Source organism: Antechinus flavipes, chromosome 6 (assembly GCF_016432865.1).
Source record: "Antechinus flavipes isolate AdamAnt ecotype Samford, QLD, Australia chromosome 6, AdamAnt_v2, whole genome shotgun sequence".
Lineage (NCBI taxonomy): Eukaryota > Metazoa > Chordata > Mammalia > Dasyuromorphia > Dasyuridae > Antechinus > Antechinus flavipes.
In genome coordinates this window covers 39,992,689-40,011,635 of record NC_067403.1, presented here as the reverse complement: position 1 = coordinate 40,011,635, position 18,947 = coordinate 39,992,689, and the positions used below count along the sequence as shown (strand labels likewise).

Below are 18,947 nucleotides of genomic sequence, written 5' to 3'. Positions count from 1 at the left end.
TATTTGTCATCTAGGGGAGGAGTGGGGGAAGGAGACGAAGAAGGAAAATTGGAACACAAGGTATTGCAAGGGTCAATGTTGAAAAATTATCCATGCATATGTTTTGAAAATAAAAGGCTTTGATTAAAATAATAAAATGTTCTTTTTTGTTTATGTTTTGAGGTTAATAAATCATTAATTAATGGGTTGATAGGAAACACATCATCTCCATTGTTATAGTGCCTCAAGAGAGCCACTGACCATAGTACACCCAAAATGTATGTGTTTATATATATTGAAAACTACATTTTTAAAAGAGAAAAATTCTAACTTACCTATCTGCTAGATCATTTTTTACCCTATAACACGTGTTATTTTGTTTCATTCTTATCTGCACAATCACATTCTCTCTGTTTTTGAACTTATTTTGGATGAGGAGACTGCCAGAATATTGTGATATGAATTTATATTTTCATAGTGACTAAATATTAATACAAGTAAATATATACTGATTCTTAACATACTAAACAATAATAACTAAAGATTAATATATAACCTCACATTTCTTTTTAGTCATCAACTGAAACTTGTATCTAAATAGTGGTTTGAAGTTTTTGTTTTGCTATTGTAAAGTGTAAGGCAATCAAAGAACCCCAGTACATTGAGTATTTCAGGTACCAAAAAAATTGAAATGTTGGGATTTTATCTTTTTTTTAGACTTTGATAGATTGTGAAGAAAATGAATCATTGATCCATATCCTAGGAGCTCTAACTTGTTGACTGTAAAGAATGTAAAACTTAGAGTAGTCCATTTAAACCTTGTATTTTTTAATCAGTTTCAGTCTTTTATGTGAAAAAATAAAAAGGAAGTATAAAGAAGTACCTGCATTTTCTTTTACTGATTTAGTATATATAAAGAACTGCCATATTGCAATTAATGGAATTTTATAGTACTAAATATTGGCTGGCGGAAGGATTAACCATTTCTTGGTGAGCTTAAAATGCATGATAAACTTTGAGGAGTGTTATTCAAGAAGAGACAGTGATGGAGAAAGAGCCCAGTTCTTGGATTCTTCCAGAATGCAACAAGTGGAGAAGATTTTTCTTCGCTTCCCCATCCCCTATCAGTTTTTCTGGTATATATCTAGCTATTGGACTCAGGTGGCTCTAGGAGAGAAACTGGTGACAGATCACCAGCCCTCCCTCATTCAGATCAAATTCACTAGTACGTCACCGTGTCGCCTCCCTGATGTCATGAACCTTTTTGAGAACAAAGGGCAAACAGAAACCAGTAAGAGATGTCATATCCAGCAAAGAAAAAGCCTAGAGAATCTAGATGTGGTGCTGATTGCAGAAGAACAGACCCAAGAAATCAAGTTGAGGTATTTTATCAGCAAAAATACTGCACCCTTACTATATATTACTGCACTATCCTTACTATACTCTTACCTTGAGAAGAAAAAAGAAACCAGGGCCTTATATACTAGATCTATGAGTTTCCTTGGACATATTCAATTACAGCATGCACTTCTCTGTTAATATGCTTTATATTTGTACCTATTGTTCCTCCTCTGCTATGTGTGTGTATGTATATGTATATATATGTCTATTTAGAATTCATATTATATGTATGTATGTATATATATATATATATATATATATATATATATATATACACGTATATATATGTAGCAGGAATTTAATGAGGAACATGTTTTATTATAATTATTCATGCTATACTATTTCAATAAATGTATCAATTGTTTAACTATTAAGCAAATTGGAAAGAATTTTGCCATACTTTGAAGTTTTTTGAAACTGGGATGATCAGCCCTAGGGACCAATTATGAGTTGGTTGGGTATAACTCCAAGAGAGATGCTATACTGCAGCAAAATGTCACATTATTTAGTTTTTTTGGACTTTCTCTGTTTCTTTGATTAAAAGGTATACTTGAAGATAATATGTCTCTTTAATTTGGATTTTAATTTATTAAAAATCATTTCTATTTCTGTTTTTGGCAGGTAACTTCATCAGCACATTATGGTATTGAGTTAAATTCTTTGGAAAAAGGAAAAATTTTTGTAAGTTATTTTGTTTTATAATTTTATTGCAAATGTGTTTATTTGTATTCGTATTTAAAGAAAATTAACTTTTATAGCTTTGTAGCATTGAAATCAGAGTACTAAGAAATGTTTATTGTTATGTGGGATTGTCAAACAGGCTTCATTAAAACAAACCAGGGTCTATAGCAAAATAAACTGGATTAAAATTTTTTAACATTAAAATATTTTTGATTAAAGTAATAATTTTTAAATTGATTGATAGGGTTTAAGAGAGTTGGATCGTTCTATTATGACTTTTATAACACCATTGGCAAAAATGTTTTCCTCAAATTCCCTAAATCTTTTATTTATGAAAAGTGCCTTAAAAATTCAGTTGGAGTTCCATGTGATACTGTTATTAATTCTCCATTAACATTAAATCACCAATATCTGTCATTGCTAAATCATATTGATACTTTCTAAGCACTTTCTCTTGAGTTCATTCCTTTCTCTTTCTTTTTAAATAATAGCCTTTTATTTTCAAAATATATGCAAAGATAGTTTTTGACATTCACTCTTGCAGAACCTTGTGTTCCAAATTTTTCTCCCTCCCTCCCCTAGAAGCAAGTAATCCAATATATGCTAAACATGTGCAATTCTTCTATACATATTTCCACATTTATCATGTTGCACACAAAAAAAATCAGATCAAAAAAGGAAAAAAATGGGAAAGAAAACAAATGTTTTGATCCACACTCAATCCCCATAGTCCTCTCTCTGGATGCAGATGATGCTCTCCATCACAAGTCTATTGGAATTGACCTTTCTCTTTGTTGCTATTGAGGACTTTATATGGACTACTGAAAGCTTCCTGACTTCTAATCTTTCCCACCCTCCTTGCCTCATCCCCAGCACTCTGCTTGAGTAATAAATACTGTTATAACACTGCTTTTATCATTTTACTGTTGAGGGACTCCCCTCACAGAAAAAAGTCATATTGCTTCACCCTTTCAACATTCATTATTTATTCACTTGTTTCCCAAAGAATGTTTCTAGCTTTCTTTCCTCCTGTTCTCCTACATAAATCCTCTATTTATGTAAATTGTTGACTCATTGTCACCTACCTACACCTTGTTCTTCAATGTTTCTGTATCTTTTTTTGAACTCTTTTCCTGAGGCTGCCCTCCTATATAAATCCTAACCAGACTTCAATCTGGAAAAAAATAGACATTCTAGATTCAGAGAGACTTGGGTTAAAATCTCACCACTGAGAGTAACTACTTTTTTATTATAACTTTTTATTTACAAAACATCTGCATGGGTAATTTTTCAACACTGACTCTTGTAAAACTTTCTGTTCCAAATTTTCCCCTCCTTCCCCCACCTCCTCCCCTAGTTGGCAGGTATTCCAATACATGTTAAAATATATGTTAAATCCAATATATGTATATATATCCATACAGTTATTTTGCTGCACATGAAAAATCGGATCTAGAAAGAAAAAAAAAACCTGAGAAGGAAAACAAAAATGCAAGCAAACAACAACAAAAAGAGTGAAAATGCTATGTTGTGGTCCACACTCAGTTCCCATAGTCCTCTCCCTGGGTGTAGATGGCTCTCTTCATTACTGAACAAGTGGAACTGATCTGAATCAATTCATTGTTGAAGAGAGGCACGTCCATCAGAGTTGATCATCGTATAATCTTATTGTTGCCGTGTACAATGATTTCCTGGTTCTGCTCATTTCACTCAGTATAAGTTCATGTAGGTCTCTCCAATCCTCTCTGTATTCATCCTGTTCTTATAGAACAATAATATTCCATAACATTCATATACCACAATTTATTCAGCCATTCTCCAATTGATGGGCATCCTTAAAGTAACTACTTTTATGACCTTTAATCTCTCCGGACCTCAGTTTCCTCATCTATAAAATGAGAGAGTAGGGTTCAATTACCCTTGAGATATCTTTCTGTTTGAGAGGTAGTTTTAGGCCTACTTCAGCTGAGACTTCCTGAACTCAAGGAACCTCCCCCATTGCAGGGATTACAAGTATGTAAAATCCTTCTCAGACTGACTAAGATGACAGGAAAAAAAGAATGATAAATATTGGAGGGGATGTAGGAAAACTGGGCATTACATTATAACAATACATTGTTAGTGGAGTTATGAACTGATCTAACCATTCTGGAGAGCAATTTGGAACTTTGCCCAAAGGACTATCAAACTATCTTTATATCTTTTGATGCAGCAGTGTTTCTACTGGACCTATATCCCAAAGAGATCATAAAAAAGGGAAAAATACCAACAGGTGCAAAAATATCAGAATTGAGGCTTGAATCCAGATTCTAAGGATAATTCTTTATCCCAACAATTTGCTAACTTCTCCATAACTTAGTAGAAATGTAGGTGTTGGTTGATGCAGGACAATTGGCGCTCTCCCTTGAAGTAGTGCTGACTCAACTTGCTTTGCCCTTTTTGTACTGGCAAGGAACTGGAAACTGAGTAGATGTCCATCAGTCGGGGAGATGCTGAATAAGTTATGGTATATGGATGTTATGGAATATTATTGTTCTGTAAGAAATTATGAGCAGGCTGATTTCAGAAAGGCCTGGAGAGACTTAAATGAACTGACATTAAGTGAAGTGAATAGAACCAAGAGAATGATCATCTGTGATGGACTTGGCTCTTACCAACAATGAGGTGTTTCAGGCCATTTCTAATAGACTTGTAATGGAGGAAGCCATCTGCATCCAGAGAGAGTATTATGGGGACTTATGTGGATCACAACATAGTATTTTCACCTTTGTTGTTGTTATTGTTTGCTTGCTTGTTTTCCCCCCTCATTTCCCCCTTTTGATCTGATTTTTCTTGTGCAGCATGATAAATGTAGAAATACGTTTAGAAGAATTGCACACATTTAATTTATTTTGGATAACTTGCTGTCTAGGGAAGAGGGAGAGGGGAGGGGAGGAGAAAAATCTGAAACAGACTGTTTTGCATATCCTCCTAATACTAAATCAAATTTCTGTGGCAGTTTCAAAACACTTTCAGTGGATTCTCATTAAATATTGATTGAATAAATGAATAGAAATAAAAGGAATATTTATTAGTCTTGCTTGTAGTACCATTCTAATTGCCATCCAAACAGGAGTAATCATTCTTTCCATTTCTACAGTTTGTAAATTCTCAATGCTACATAGATTTTAGGGGACTAATAGCATGATTCCAGATTATAAATTTTTCTAATTCTAAGAGATGTGGGCATTGGACTTTTATAATGCTAGAGCTAGAAAAAAATTGAAAGCCATCTAGCCTAAACCCATTCAGATTTAGGTAGGAAACTGAAGTTTAGAGAAATGGAAATAGATTATAGATGTCATCAGCAATGGGTGACACCTGATGTATCAGTACATCAAGGTAAACACTATAGTGAAAAAAGAGCAAGACCAGGAAGAGGAGCCAGCACATAAGGGAGATAAAAATCAGAATATTTAAACTCAATGTGCTAGCCATAAATGCTAGACCAGAAAATTACATTAATTCATTTAATATTGGTGCAGATTGTTACAATAAGAAGGGGAAACCAGGAACATTTAATGCCATGGAAACCAAACGAGAAGAGAATGCTTTAAAAAACAGTAGGGATATTTAATATTTGCAGGATTAGAACTTTAAGAACAATGAGACACATTTGTCTGGTTTGAATTTTCTTAAATATCTAAGGCATTACAGAACTGAATAAAAGTATATTTATCTGGTCTGATTTTTTTTTAATATCTAAAGTATCATTAGACTGAATTGATAAAAGAGTATTTAGTTTTTTGGTGATTTTGGTTCTATTAAAAAGTATTTATAATTTTAGGGTTTGGTAGAAAAAATGAAGAAACCAAGTGACCTACATTTCAGGCTGGTAAGAAAATACTTTTCTTCTGAAATAATCTTTTAAGCTGTTTTAGACTATATATGCACAAAGGTGGGTTTGTATGTATCTACAAATGTGTGAATGAGAAGATGTGCACATATTTACCTACATACATATAGTATATCTAAAAAGAACCTTACATTTATAATCCCAATTATACTAAGTTCAAAGATACAACTATGGCCAAGGGGGTAAGGCAAAGCAAGTTGAGTCAGCACTACTTCAAGGGAGAGCGCCAAACTGTTCTGCATCAATCAAGTATCTGCATTTCTATTACTTATAGAGAAGTTTATAGGGGGAAAGAATCATTCTTAGAATCTGAATTCAAGCTCCAATTCTGACATATTAGCTGTGTGACTTTAAAGACTCTTAAGTTGGTACCCACCTACATTGGTACAGCGAGTTTCCTCACCTGGGAGCCCCCTATACCAAACAAATTAAGATCCAGTGGTCTTTCTTATGTATATTTAAGGGTTGGTGTGGACTAAAAGATTTAAAGAATAAGAGCAATGAGGTTTAGTATAGGTAGCAATAAGCTGGTCCCTATTGCATGTTTTTATGACTATCTTGCTTGCATGTAGCAAGCCTAAGTGAGTAGCAAGCAAGTAGCAAGCTCACACTCAAGTGAGCCTCTGTGATCGAGGATTGTCAGGATTCCGAAGAACCTTAGGAGTTCTAATGAGCATTTGTGTATGTCTCTCTTGGTATGATGACCCTTGGGAAAGCAGTCAGAGAAAGGAAGTATGTGGATGGTTGGGTGTGGCTGTGTATTTTCCCTCTCCTTGCATTTCTTATGTTGACTAGGAGTCAATTAATCTATGATATCTGCAATATGTGACATTATGTCCTTCCTGGAGTTACTTAGACTGTATCTCTGATGCAGCATCAGTCTTAAGTTCTTCCCTATGAACTCTTGAGCATGTTGGGGAGCTACAGACTCAATTGGAAAAACAATGCAGTTTGGAAAGAACAAAGCATTGAAAATGTTTTATTTTTACTTTTTAATTTATCTTGGAATTACTGCTGACATTAAATTATTTCTGTGACCAAATATTCTTTTCATCAGTCATTTTCCATGTAGAGAACATGTAGTATTCATCCAACATATTCCCTGAAGTAGCATGATCTTTGTCTTCTAAATGTAAAGACATTATCTTTTGGAATTTTCATCAGTGGGTAAAATTGATAGAATTTTCCCTTTTTAACTATGAGAGGAAGTGTTCCTCGGGTATAATTTGAGATATTGTTACCTTGGCAAAGTTGGAGCAGTCAATTCTTCTAGTGTCCCTTTTGTACCTGAGCTGAATGATTCGGCACTCAGAATGGTAGCACTTTCAGGTTGCTATGCTATGTACCAAAATAACTCAATTTCAAGGGGATGCCTATCAATTGGGAAATGATTCAACAAGTTGTAGTATATGAATGGAATAATGAAATATTATCATTCTATAAGATAGATGACTAGGCTAATTTCAGAAAATCCTAGAAAGACTTACAGAACTGATGTTGAGTGAAGTGAGTAGAACCAGGAGAACACTGCACACAGGAGTAACAAGATTATATGATGGTCAACTATTATAGACTTAGGTCTTCTTAGCAATACATTGATCCAAGACAATTCCAATAGACTTAGGGTGGAAAATGCCATTAATATCCAGAGAGAAAACTATGAAAATTGAATGTGGATTGAAGTATATTAATTTCACCTTTTTTGTTTGTTTGCTTTTTTTATTTCTTGTATTTTTTTTTCCTTTTGGGCTGATTTTTCTTGCATAGTATGACAAATAAAGAAATATGCTTAAAATGATTGTACATGTATAATTTACATCAGATTTCTTGCTGTCTTTGGGAGGGGGCAAGTAAGGGAGGAAAGGGAAAAATTTAGAAAACAAAATTTTACATAAAGGAATGTTGAAGACTATTTTTATATATAGTTGGAAAAAATAAAATATAACTGAGGAGGGGAAAGGAAATGTTTTTATCCAAAAAAAATTTAACAATTTCTGCATGTTTTTTCTTTCTAGATTAGTGAAGGAGCTGAGTGCATTTTTATTCCCACCAAAATCTTTCTCATGGAAGCACCCATTATATCCCAGGAAATGGCTGTAGAGCTGGTGAATAGTTATCCCTCAAAGGGCACAATTAGGGAGCACCTTATCAAAAAGCAAGCTTGGAATAATTACAAAGCCAAGGTGGTCGCTCAGCAGATAAAGAGAAATGCCAGAATAATGTCATCCTAAATTTCTTTTTAAAGGACATTGGCTGTGATAGTGAGAAGACTTTAGATATAAAAAAAGGAGGGTAAAAATGTTATTGCCTCTTGAGGAGACAGAACAAATCGCTAAATAGTTGCAGGCATAGAAGCAATTCACACCTGTTTAGTGCAACAGGGAAGGAAATGCCATTTCTTTGCTGACTTGAAACTATCACAGAGGTTTTCTTAGAGAAAAAGAAATTCATGCACATATGAAATCGCAATCAATTTAAATGACAGTAGGCAAAGTTAAGCATAAACATGTATATGCTGAGTTCACATATTAAACAATATATTACTACTGTTTGTTTAATATTGATGTTGCACTTTGTGTCACTTACTTCAAAATAGTGATAACTTCAAGCAATAAAGAGGGGGGAAAACTTGAAAGAACTGTGTGCAGAGACAAAATGAGAAAGCTAGAGCTCTGTATGTAGCATTCAGAAACATCAAATTAACTTTTTGTTTGTTTTTTTTATAGTTTTTTCTTGTAAAGGTTGCAGCTTGGCTAAAAAAAATAATCTTTGTATTATATGTTATTTGGTTGTTTTGTTGATGGCTATTGATCTTAAATAAATTTTTGTTTAAAAAAATTGAGTGTCCTATGATGAATTTGTTGAAAAAATTTTAAATTGATGAAATTTTAAAAATTTTATTTTATTTTATTTTTTATACTTACATATATATATTATATATTTATTTTAATTTATTTTATTAAAGCTTTTTATTTTCAAAACATATATGCATGGATATTTTTCAATATTAATCCTTGCATATTGATGGTATTAAAAAAAATTTCATGGTCAGAATTCTCAGCCCATATATGTGTATGTGTGTGTGTGTATGTATATTTCTGTTTGTATATACAAACACACATACAAGAAAGTTACTCTTATCCTTTGTTAATCGAAAAATAAATTCCTTGCTCTTGCAATAAAGGAAAGAAATATGCATTTATATAGCCCTGTATTAAGTGCCATGTACAAATATCATCTCATTGATCCTTACAACAATCTTAACAGATAAATGGTATTATTATTCCTAGTTTACAGTGAAGGAAACTGAGGCAAAGTATTAGTGACTTGCCCAGTATGATGCAGCTAATTAGTGTCTGGCACTGAATTTTACCTTGAGTCTTACTGTTTTCTGTCCTAGTACTGTATCTATTGTCCCACTGGCTATCACTTAATCCTAATGATAAAAGACTTGTAGATTGTTTTTATTTCTATGATTAGAAGAAAATGAGGCTGCTGGAAGAAGTTATCTTCCCTTATTTTGACTTTTGCTTGCTCTCCTTTCCGTTTTTGTACTTTCCCCTGGCAGACCATGGGCCATGCAAATAATTAACCTCCAATTAGCTGAGCTAATAATCAACAAAGGGGGATCTATTGGAAGTTCGGAGATGGTCACTCAAGAAATATTGTTCTAAGTTATCAGAACCTGAAATGCCTTGAATGATATTTTGTTATAAGTCATGCAGTTCTTCATATCGGTTTGGGGCATAAGTTTCCTCCACAAAAAGGGAGAAACCTTTTTGTGTCAAAGGAATGGCATTTAAGAACTAATGACAAGTACTATGAGGCTGATGAATGGAGCTTGGAAGTTACCTGAGACAGATGCACAGGAAGAGTTCTTGCCAGGACCATTTTTTTTTAAGAAGCCAGAGTACATCTGGAAGTAATAAAGGGGGACAAGACAAAACCTGCACAGAAATATCAAGGGGAGCTGCCTACATAAGTTATCTCTCAGATGAAAACCAAAACCATTCTTATAGGGGCTGGAAAGTATAGTTGGGCTAGTCAGTGCCTAAAACTAAAGAAAGAATAAAATAGCATATCAGGGCTATGTCTAGAAATGGGGAAGAGGTAAAGTGATGATAGCAATCTGCTTTTAAATAAAGGTCCACCTTCTCAATTTTCTAGCAAGGGCAAAAGTCTACTCACCATATCTTGGAGAAACTGCAAGAAAAGACCTTCCAGTGCTTAAAATCTCTTCCATACTAACATCAGTTTCATTTCACCAAATGCCTTTGCTTAAGATATTTGCAAAAAAAAATTACGTGGGGAGAAAGCAACCTTATCACTAATAACCATAACTGCATTTTTGGCCCAGAACCACACAACTTTGTATTTTCTAAATTCTGGAAGCTTTCTCCAATTAAAGGAGAAAATTTCTTTGCTGGAGTTGACACTTCAACAATGAACTACATTTATTTGTTCTTAAGTCTTACTCAGCTGAATTTATTAAAAGGCATAGCTTAGCTTTTTTTTTTTTAGTGAATTTAGGTGACAAAACTTATGATTTTAGACCTTGACAGAAGCAATAAACAAGTCACACAATTTAGCTTGGTAAAATGTCTACGTTTCCCCAGAAATTGCTCCTTTGGTACTTAAGTTGGGCTGACTCCTACGGTTGGAATGACAAGTGAAGCAATGAGCATGAAAGGCCATGAATGTTAAGCATCCAGGATGTTTTGTCCCCCAGGCTTATGCCTTTTAAGTAGATTTTAGTTTATGTACAAGATGACTGATGAATAAGCCTAGAGGTACTGGCTGATGGTAGTGGCTTGTTTTTTAAAAGCATTTTTAAAAAACATTAACCATTCTAGGATGTCTTCTAATTGTCATGTTTTCCTAGAGTTGGTTCATTTAATTGGTTTGAAAAATAATCATACAAGATGATAAATGTTGAGGTTATGACAGATACAGAAGTTGGCTTCTTGTAGCTTCACCATTTATGTGACAGCTACCTCCCCAGGTTTTTAGAATATTAGTCCTTGACATAAAATATTTTAGGGGTGTTTATCCATTTAGTCATGACTGAATAATAAGTTCTTCAATTATACAATATTCCTTCTCTGTGACAAGGTTCTTAGTATGCCAGTCATGTTCAGGTTAGTGAAAGTGTATTTAATGAAATTTTGATAAGAGAAGCCAATGTAGTTTCAGTTTCTGTTAGGAATGGATTGGTTTTGGGGACTGAGAAGCTTCACATTTCTTGAGGAGATTAAAAAAACTCACTCATCTTGATAAAAAATGAATGCAAATATTCTCATTCTGTTATTTGCTTGCATTTTCTCAGTTCTTTTCCTCCGTGATCCAATTTTTCTTGTGCAGCAAGATAACTGTATAAGTATGTATACATATGTTGGATTTAACATTTATTTTAACATATTTAACATGTATTGGACTACCTGCCATCTAGGGGAGAAGGTGGGGGGAAGGAGGGGAAAATTTGGAACAGAAGGTTTTGCAAGGCTCAATGTTGAAAAATTACCCATGCATATGTTTTGTAAATAAAAAGCTTTACTAATAATAAAAGAAATAAATGCAAATAACATAGTCGGTTTTATTTGTAAGTTGGGCAATGTCTAAGTTATGAGATTTAGTCCATTTCTTTGAGAAAATTTTGTCAATGAACATGAACCTCTTGTCGAATTCTTATATTCCACATAGAGCTCCAATGTATTAGGGGAATATCACAACTTTCTGTATCATGAAATTCATCTAGAAAATGCGGAAACTTCACTGAGAACTGAACCTTAGCATATTGTTCAGCTCATCAACCCAGTGCTTAACACAATGCCTGGAACATAGCTAGTGTTTAATAAATGCTTATTGAGAGCATACAGTTCATAAAGCCCAAGAAGTAAAAAGCTTTTCATTTCAAAAAAACCAAAACAAAACTGAGTCAGTGAAATGGAAGAGAACTCGTTTTAGAGATTAAAGGAAATTGTGACACCTGCCAATGGGTCACCCTTCCCTGAAGAGCTTTCATCACTCAATCATGCAGTATGGCTGAAGTTGACATTATTTCTTGTAATTTCTCACTGTCTGGAGCCTATGGTAGATCACAGCAAGTGCTATATTGTTAATCTTTGTTTCCAGAGAACAATTTTTTTTTCATACACCCCATCACAGTGTGGCAGAGAGGGAATAGCTCTGAGTTTCCTCATTGCAGGAAAAAAACATAGAAAGTCTCATTCAAGTTTAAATGTGTCCATATTGTAGCCTTTTCTTGTTTTGTAACACTTTCCAACTCTGGCATCATATCAAAGCTCCCCCAGGACTCAGGCACATATCTTACCCCTCTAATCTTTGATCTGGTCTCAATTATCACTCCATATTTAGACAAGGTGACTTCACAATCTCATGGCTTTTCCCCCCAAGTTTTTGTTGTCCATTCCCCATATACATCAACACTTCTCATGAGTCTAAAATATTTATGAAACACCCCACAAATTCTCTTGATCTGAATCCTCCTAGGTTCAACATAAATGGCTTATTTTTTGTTGATTCATACCATATATTGGATGAGGCAGAGGAAATAAGCAATGAGTCCTTTATAAAAAATGAGATTATTCTTCTCATTTATTGCATCGTGGGAAATAATTGCTTCAGAATTCCTATATTGCTGCAAAACCTACTGTGGAAAAAATTTGCCTAGAAGCATTGAGGTAAGGTGGATAGAGTATTGGATTTGGAGTCATGAATTCTGTCTCCTTTATCATCTGTATAACTTTGGGGAAGTCATATAAGTTTCTCAATCTCAATTTCCTCATCTGTTAATAATAATGTCTGCCTTATACGATACCATTGTTGTGAGGATCACATAACGTGAAGCACTTTCAAACCTGAAAGCCTTATATAAATGATAGCTGTTATGGTGGCAGAGAATTTCAAGCACAAATTCAAAAGATGACAAGGACCTGAAAAACCTTCCAGCAAAGGCTTTTAAAAAAAATGTTGATTGGACACAAGCTCAACAAGAAGTTCTTTAAAAAACTAAAGAAACACATTGTTCTAAGAAGAACAAAAAGTGTTTTTAAAAATCAAACAAATGGTACAGTGAAAATGGGAAAGAGCAATGAGAGCTATTTGAAAAAAATATGAAAAGAGAATATCTTGGTTTTAAAGATCATAAAAATACTGAAGAAAATAACTTGTTAAAAATCAAAACTGCCTAAATGACAAAAAAATACAAAGCTTAACTGAAAAAAATAACTACTTAAAAATTAGAATTAGGCAAGTAGAAGCTAATGACTCAAATAGACCAAATACCAAAAGAAATACCAAAAGAAAAATGAAAAAACTGAAAAATTAGAAGAAAAGTTGGAATATCTCATAAAAGAAAAACAATTGACTTGAAAAATAGATTGAAGAGAGATAATTTAAGAATTATTGGATTCTGAAGACCATACTCAATAAAAGAACCTAGACATCCCATTTCAAGAAATTATAAAGGACAATTGCCCAGACATCTTAGAACCAGAGGGAAAAGTGGAAATTGAAAAAGTTGAAATTAATCCCAAAATGAAAACTCCTAGAAATATTATAGCCAAAATTCAGAACACCCAGATCAAGGAGAAAATACTATAAGAAGTCAGAAAGAATAAATTCAAATATTAAATAGTCAAGGTCACAAGGATTTAACAGCTACCATGTTGAATGAATAGGTTGCTTGAAATATGCTTTTCCAGAAGGCAAAGGAGCTAGGATTACAACCAAGAATAATTTCTCAGCAAAAATGAGTATAATTCTACAGCAGAAATAGATATTAATGAAATAGAGAATTTTCAAGCATTCCTGATTTTAAAAAATCAAAGCTGAATGGAATTGTTGCTCTTGTCAAGTTTTTACGTCGATTCATAAATAAATAGATCAATAGAGTTAAAGATATGGTGTGTGTGTGTGTGTGTGTGTGTGTGTGTGTGTGTGTGTGTACAGAAATTGCTGATTTTCTTTACACAGGGATTTTCTTTCTTCATTTGGAGTTCCTTATACTAATGAAATGACAGGTTTGATCCCAACCCATCCATGATATTAAAATGGAATATAGTATATCTATTTTAGAAAGCACCATGTTCCCTACCATGGGATTCTTTAAAGAGCCCATAAAAGAAGTGTTCTGTTCCTTCTAAATCTGTGATATTAGCTGGACTTGAGAATTCCAAGAAAAAGACTAGGAAATAAATAATTGATTTCTGAGTAGAAGTTCATTTGAACCAAAGAAATTTACTATTAGCTTACTTTCTAGTAGAAGTAGGGGCTGAATGTAAGACTTTCACACCCACCCACATTCTGGGGTAATGTCATATCAGATGTTTCTAATTCATTCAATACCTCAAAGATATATAATTCTCTCAGAGTTTGTGCTCCTTCTCCAATCCAGTCAGTGTCAACAATCCCTGCCACTATGGTGATTGGCCATTTTGTTGATGAGTATGAAGAAATTCATTAGGTTGGCCCTCAGATAATAGACACAAAGCTATCACCCAGTCCCATACATAAAGTCATTTGTGCCCTGCATCCTCATATTCTTCAAGAAGCCAGAATTACCTCTACATTATGATAAGGCACCAGAGGATGACATTAGTGGAAATATATTAATATAAATATTTGTATTTAGTTATAAATATCTATGCAGATATTTGTAATTCAATTTGTAATTCAATTCTTGAATCTTATGTTTTTCATTAGCAAATGATTAAAAGATTATGATTCAGGCTTTTATACAATTTAAGTCTCATTAATGACTGGAAAAAAAACCCACTAAAATTTCCTGGAGACATTTTTTGCCACCTCAGAAAAGAACAAGAGGATTTTAGAATTGGAAAGGACTTCAGTGACCATCTAGTCTAACCTATATTGGAATTATAATCCCCTCTACAATTTCTATACCATGTGTCAGTCACCCAACTTTTGTTTTTCATCGATTAATGTTAAAAACCATTTTGTTTTTAAATTTCGAGTTGTAGATTCTTTCCTTCTCTCTACATTTCCTCCATACACTAAGATAAATAATATGGTATCAATTATATATGTGAAATCATGCAAAACATTTTTCCACATTAGACATGTCACCAAAAAAGCAAAAAGCAAGAGAGAGAGAGAGAGAAAGAGAGAGAGAGAGAGAGAGAGAGAGAGAGAGAGAGAGAGAGAGAGAGAGAGAGAGAGAGAGAGAAAGAGAGAGAGAAATTATACTTCGGTTTAGTTCTCTCTCTGGAAGTGAACAGCAATGTGTTTCATCATGAGTCCTTCGGAATTGTCATGATTGTTATGAATCATTATAATGATCAGGGTAGCCAAGTCTTTCACATTGATCATCATTACAACAGTAATCTCCCAGTTCCTCTCATTTCACTTTACATCAGCTCCTATAAGCTTTACCATGTTATTTTTTCTAAAACGACTCCACCTTGTCCTTTCTTATGCTACAACTTGTTCAGCCATTTCTCAGTTTCCAATCCTTTGCACCACAAAATGAACTACTATAAAGATTTTTGTACAATAGGTCCTTTTCACTTTTAAAATTCTGTTTCAGTGGACATCTCCTATCACTTTGTGCAATGTCTATTTAAATAGAAATAATATGTAAAGCTTTTAAAAAACACACACACTAAGGCCAAAGGCCCAGAGAGACTTACCTGAACTCATGCTGAGTGAAGTGAGTAGAACCAAGAGAACCTTGTACAGAGAAACAAGATTATGTGTTGATCAAATCTGATCTTGGCTCTTTTCAACAATGAGATGATTCAGTACAATTCCAATAGACTTGTGATGGAAAAAGCCTTCCTAATCCAGAGAGAGGACTGTGGGGACTGAATGTGGATCACAACAAAGTATTATCAATTCTTTTGTTGTTTGCTTGCTTGTTTTTTTTTTTTCTTTATCATGTTTTTCCTTTTGATCTGATTTTTCTCATGTAGCATGATAATTGTGAAAATAAGTTTAGGAGAATTGTGCATGTTTAATTTATATTGAATTACTTGCCATCAAGGAAAAGGGAAGGTAAGAGGGAGGCGAAAAATTTGGAACACAAGGTTTTGCAAGGGTAAATTTTGAAAACTATCTTTCCATGTATTTTGAAAAACAAAAAGGATATTAAAAAAAAAGAAAAAGAAAAAGCCAAGAAGAAGTCATTGAACATAGCAGTATGGTTAATTTTAGTCTTCGCCACCACAAAAAAGAATTACTATAAATATTTTTGTTCACATAGGTCCTTTTTCTTTGATTTCTTTGGGGTATAGACCTAGTAGTAATATTAATAGATCAAAACATATGTATAGTTTTTATAGTCCTTTGGGTATAATTCCAGATTTTTTTAGAATGGTTGGACTAGTTCACTACTCCACCAACAATTCTAATGAATTGTATTATTTTCCTTCATCTTCATTTGTCATTTCTAAGAGGTGTGAGGTGGTGCCTCAGAGTAATTTAAATTTGCCTTTCTCTAATCAATAATCACATAGAGCATTTTTTCATATGATTATAGATACGTTTGCTTTCTTTTTCTGGAAACTATCTGTTCATATTTTTTTTACTATCAATTGAGAACTAGCTCTTATTTTTATAAATTTGACTCAATTCTCTATATATGTGAGAAATGAGGTTTTTCTTGGAGAAATTTGCTGTAAATTTTTTGTTATTTTCTCATTTTGGCAAAATGTAATTTTCCTGATTCTCTCTTTCAATAAGGTCTATTTTTGCTTTTGTTTTGTCTAACATCATGATTGCCAGCCCTGTCAGCTTCACTTTAGCTGAAGGATAATAGTCTCTACTTCAGCTCTTCATTTCAACCCTGTGTTTCTTTCGTCCCAATTGTGTCTCTTGTGTACAGTGTTTTGTTGGATGCTGGTTTCCAATCCATTCTGCTATCTCTTTGATCCTATGAGTTAGCACATCCTACTCACATTCAGTTATGTTCACTATGCATTTTCCTTCATCCTATTTTCCTCTATTTCCTCTTCTCTATCTCATCATGCCTCAAAAATCTGTCTTGCTTCTAGTCACTGACTCCCCTAATCTGTTTTCTCCTTTATCATACCTTCCCTCAAATTTCTTATTCTTTTCCCCTTCTAGTTTCCTAAAATCAATTTCTATACCCATCTAAGTATAGATATAGATATGGATTTCTATATCTATCTAGAAAGTGTTTGTTTATACACCCATATATAAGTATACATAAATATATATATACATATATATACACACACACACACACACACACACACACACACACACACATATATATATACACACACACATATATATACATACACACATATACTTTCCACTTTAAACGAATTCTGGTGAGAGTGAGGTTCAAACATTGCCCATATTTCCAGTTTCCCTCTCTAGTATAAAAGCTCTTCCTTCTGTGCTTTTTTTCATATGAAGCAATTTGCCCCATTCAACCTTTCCCTCTCCTCTTCTACCATTGTATCCCTCTTTCTCATCCCTACATTCTTTTTTTTTTTGGAGATCATCCCAGCTTAATTCTTACCTGTGCCTTCTTGTACACAGACTTCTTGTAACTGCCCTAAGAATGATAAAATTCTTAGGAGTTATATATATATCATCTTCTCATATAGGAAGGTAAACAGTTTAACTCTATCAAATCCTCTACTCTTGCTCTTAAATCTTGTGTGACTCTACAATATTTGAATTATTTTTTTTTCTGCTGTTTGTAATATGTTTACTTTGACCTGGAAGCTTTAGAATTTGGCCACATGGGAGTTTTCAACTGGGGACCTCTTTCAGGAAATAATCAGTGGATTCTTTCACTTTGTATTTTACCCACTAGATCCAAGATTTAGGGGTAGTTTTCCTTGACAATTTCTTGAAAGAAGATATCTGGGCTATTTTTTAAATCATGGCTTTCAGGTAGTCTAATAATTTTCAAATTAATTCTCCTTGATTTTCTAGTTCAGTTGTTTATCCAAATTAGACATTTTCATTCTTTTGCGTTTGTTTTATTATCTCTTCTTGTCTCATGGAGTCATTAGCTTCCATTGTCCTGTTCTAATTTTTCAGGTATTATATTCTTCACTAAACTTTTATACTTCTTTTTCCTTCTGGCTAATTCTGCTTTTTAAAGAGTCATTTTCTTCAGTGAATTTTTGTATCTTCTTTTCTATTTGGTCTACTCTACTTCTTAAGAAATTCTTCTTCACTGATTTTTATGACACTTTTATCATTAAGCCAATTCCGTTTTTAAAAGTATTCTATTCTTTTTTTCTTTTTCATTTGTTTTATTTAGTATTTTATTTTCCCCCAATTACTTATATTCACAATTTTTCATTTTTAAAACTTTGAGTTCCAGATTCTTTCCCTTGTTTTCTCCCCACACTCCCTCACCAAAATTGCAAGCAGTTGAATAGATTACATATATGTAGTCTAACTAAACATTTCCATAATGGTCATGTTGTGAAAGAAAACATAAACCAAAAAGAAAAACAACAATGATAAACAAACAAAAGAATAAAACCCCAAACAAAAAAAATCCCTGAAGAAAAATAAAGTAAAAAAAAAAAACATGCTAAAATCTACATTCAGACACCATTAGTTCTTTTTCTGAGGATGGATCACATTACTCATTCTAAGTCCTTCAGAGTTGTCTTGGATCATTACAATGCTGAAAATAGTTATGCCATTAATAGCTGATCATCTTCCTTGCTGTTATTTTGTATACAGTACATTTCCCTTTGCATCAGCTCCCAGCCGTCTTTCCAGGTTTTTCTGAGAGCATCCTCCCCATAATATCTTTCTTTTTTCTTTTGTTTTGATTAAAGCTTGTTATTTTCAAAACATATGCACAGATAATTTTTAACATTCGACTTTGCAAAGCTTTGTGTTCCAATTTTTTTCTTTCTCTTCCCCCTGTCTTCTCTCCTAGATGGCAAGTAATCCAATATGTTGAACATGTGCAATTCTTCTATCCATATTTCCATAATTATCTTGCTGC

At 33.4% G+C, this 18,947-nt stretch overlaps 1 long non-coding RNA gene across 1 annotated transcript; it reads left to right on the top strand.

Annotated features, from left to right (window-relative positions):
- Nucleotides 1-2,000: 2,000 nt before the first annotated feature.
- On the top strand, nucleotides 2,001-8,794 carry LOC127540982 (uncharacterized). Its single transcript, XR_007948330.1, has 3 exons — nucleotides 2,001-2,061; nucleotides 5,888-5,935; nucleotides 7,972-8,794. It is a non-coding gene; the product is annotated as an uncharacterized LOC127540982 (long non-coding RNA).
- The last annotated feature ends 10,153 nt before the right edge of the window (nucleotides 8,795-18,947 follow it).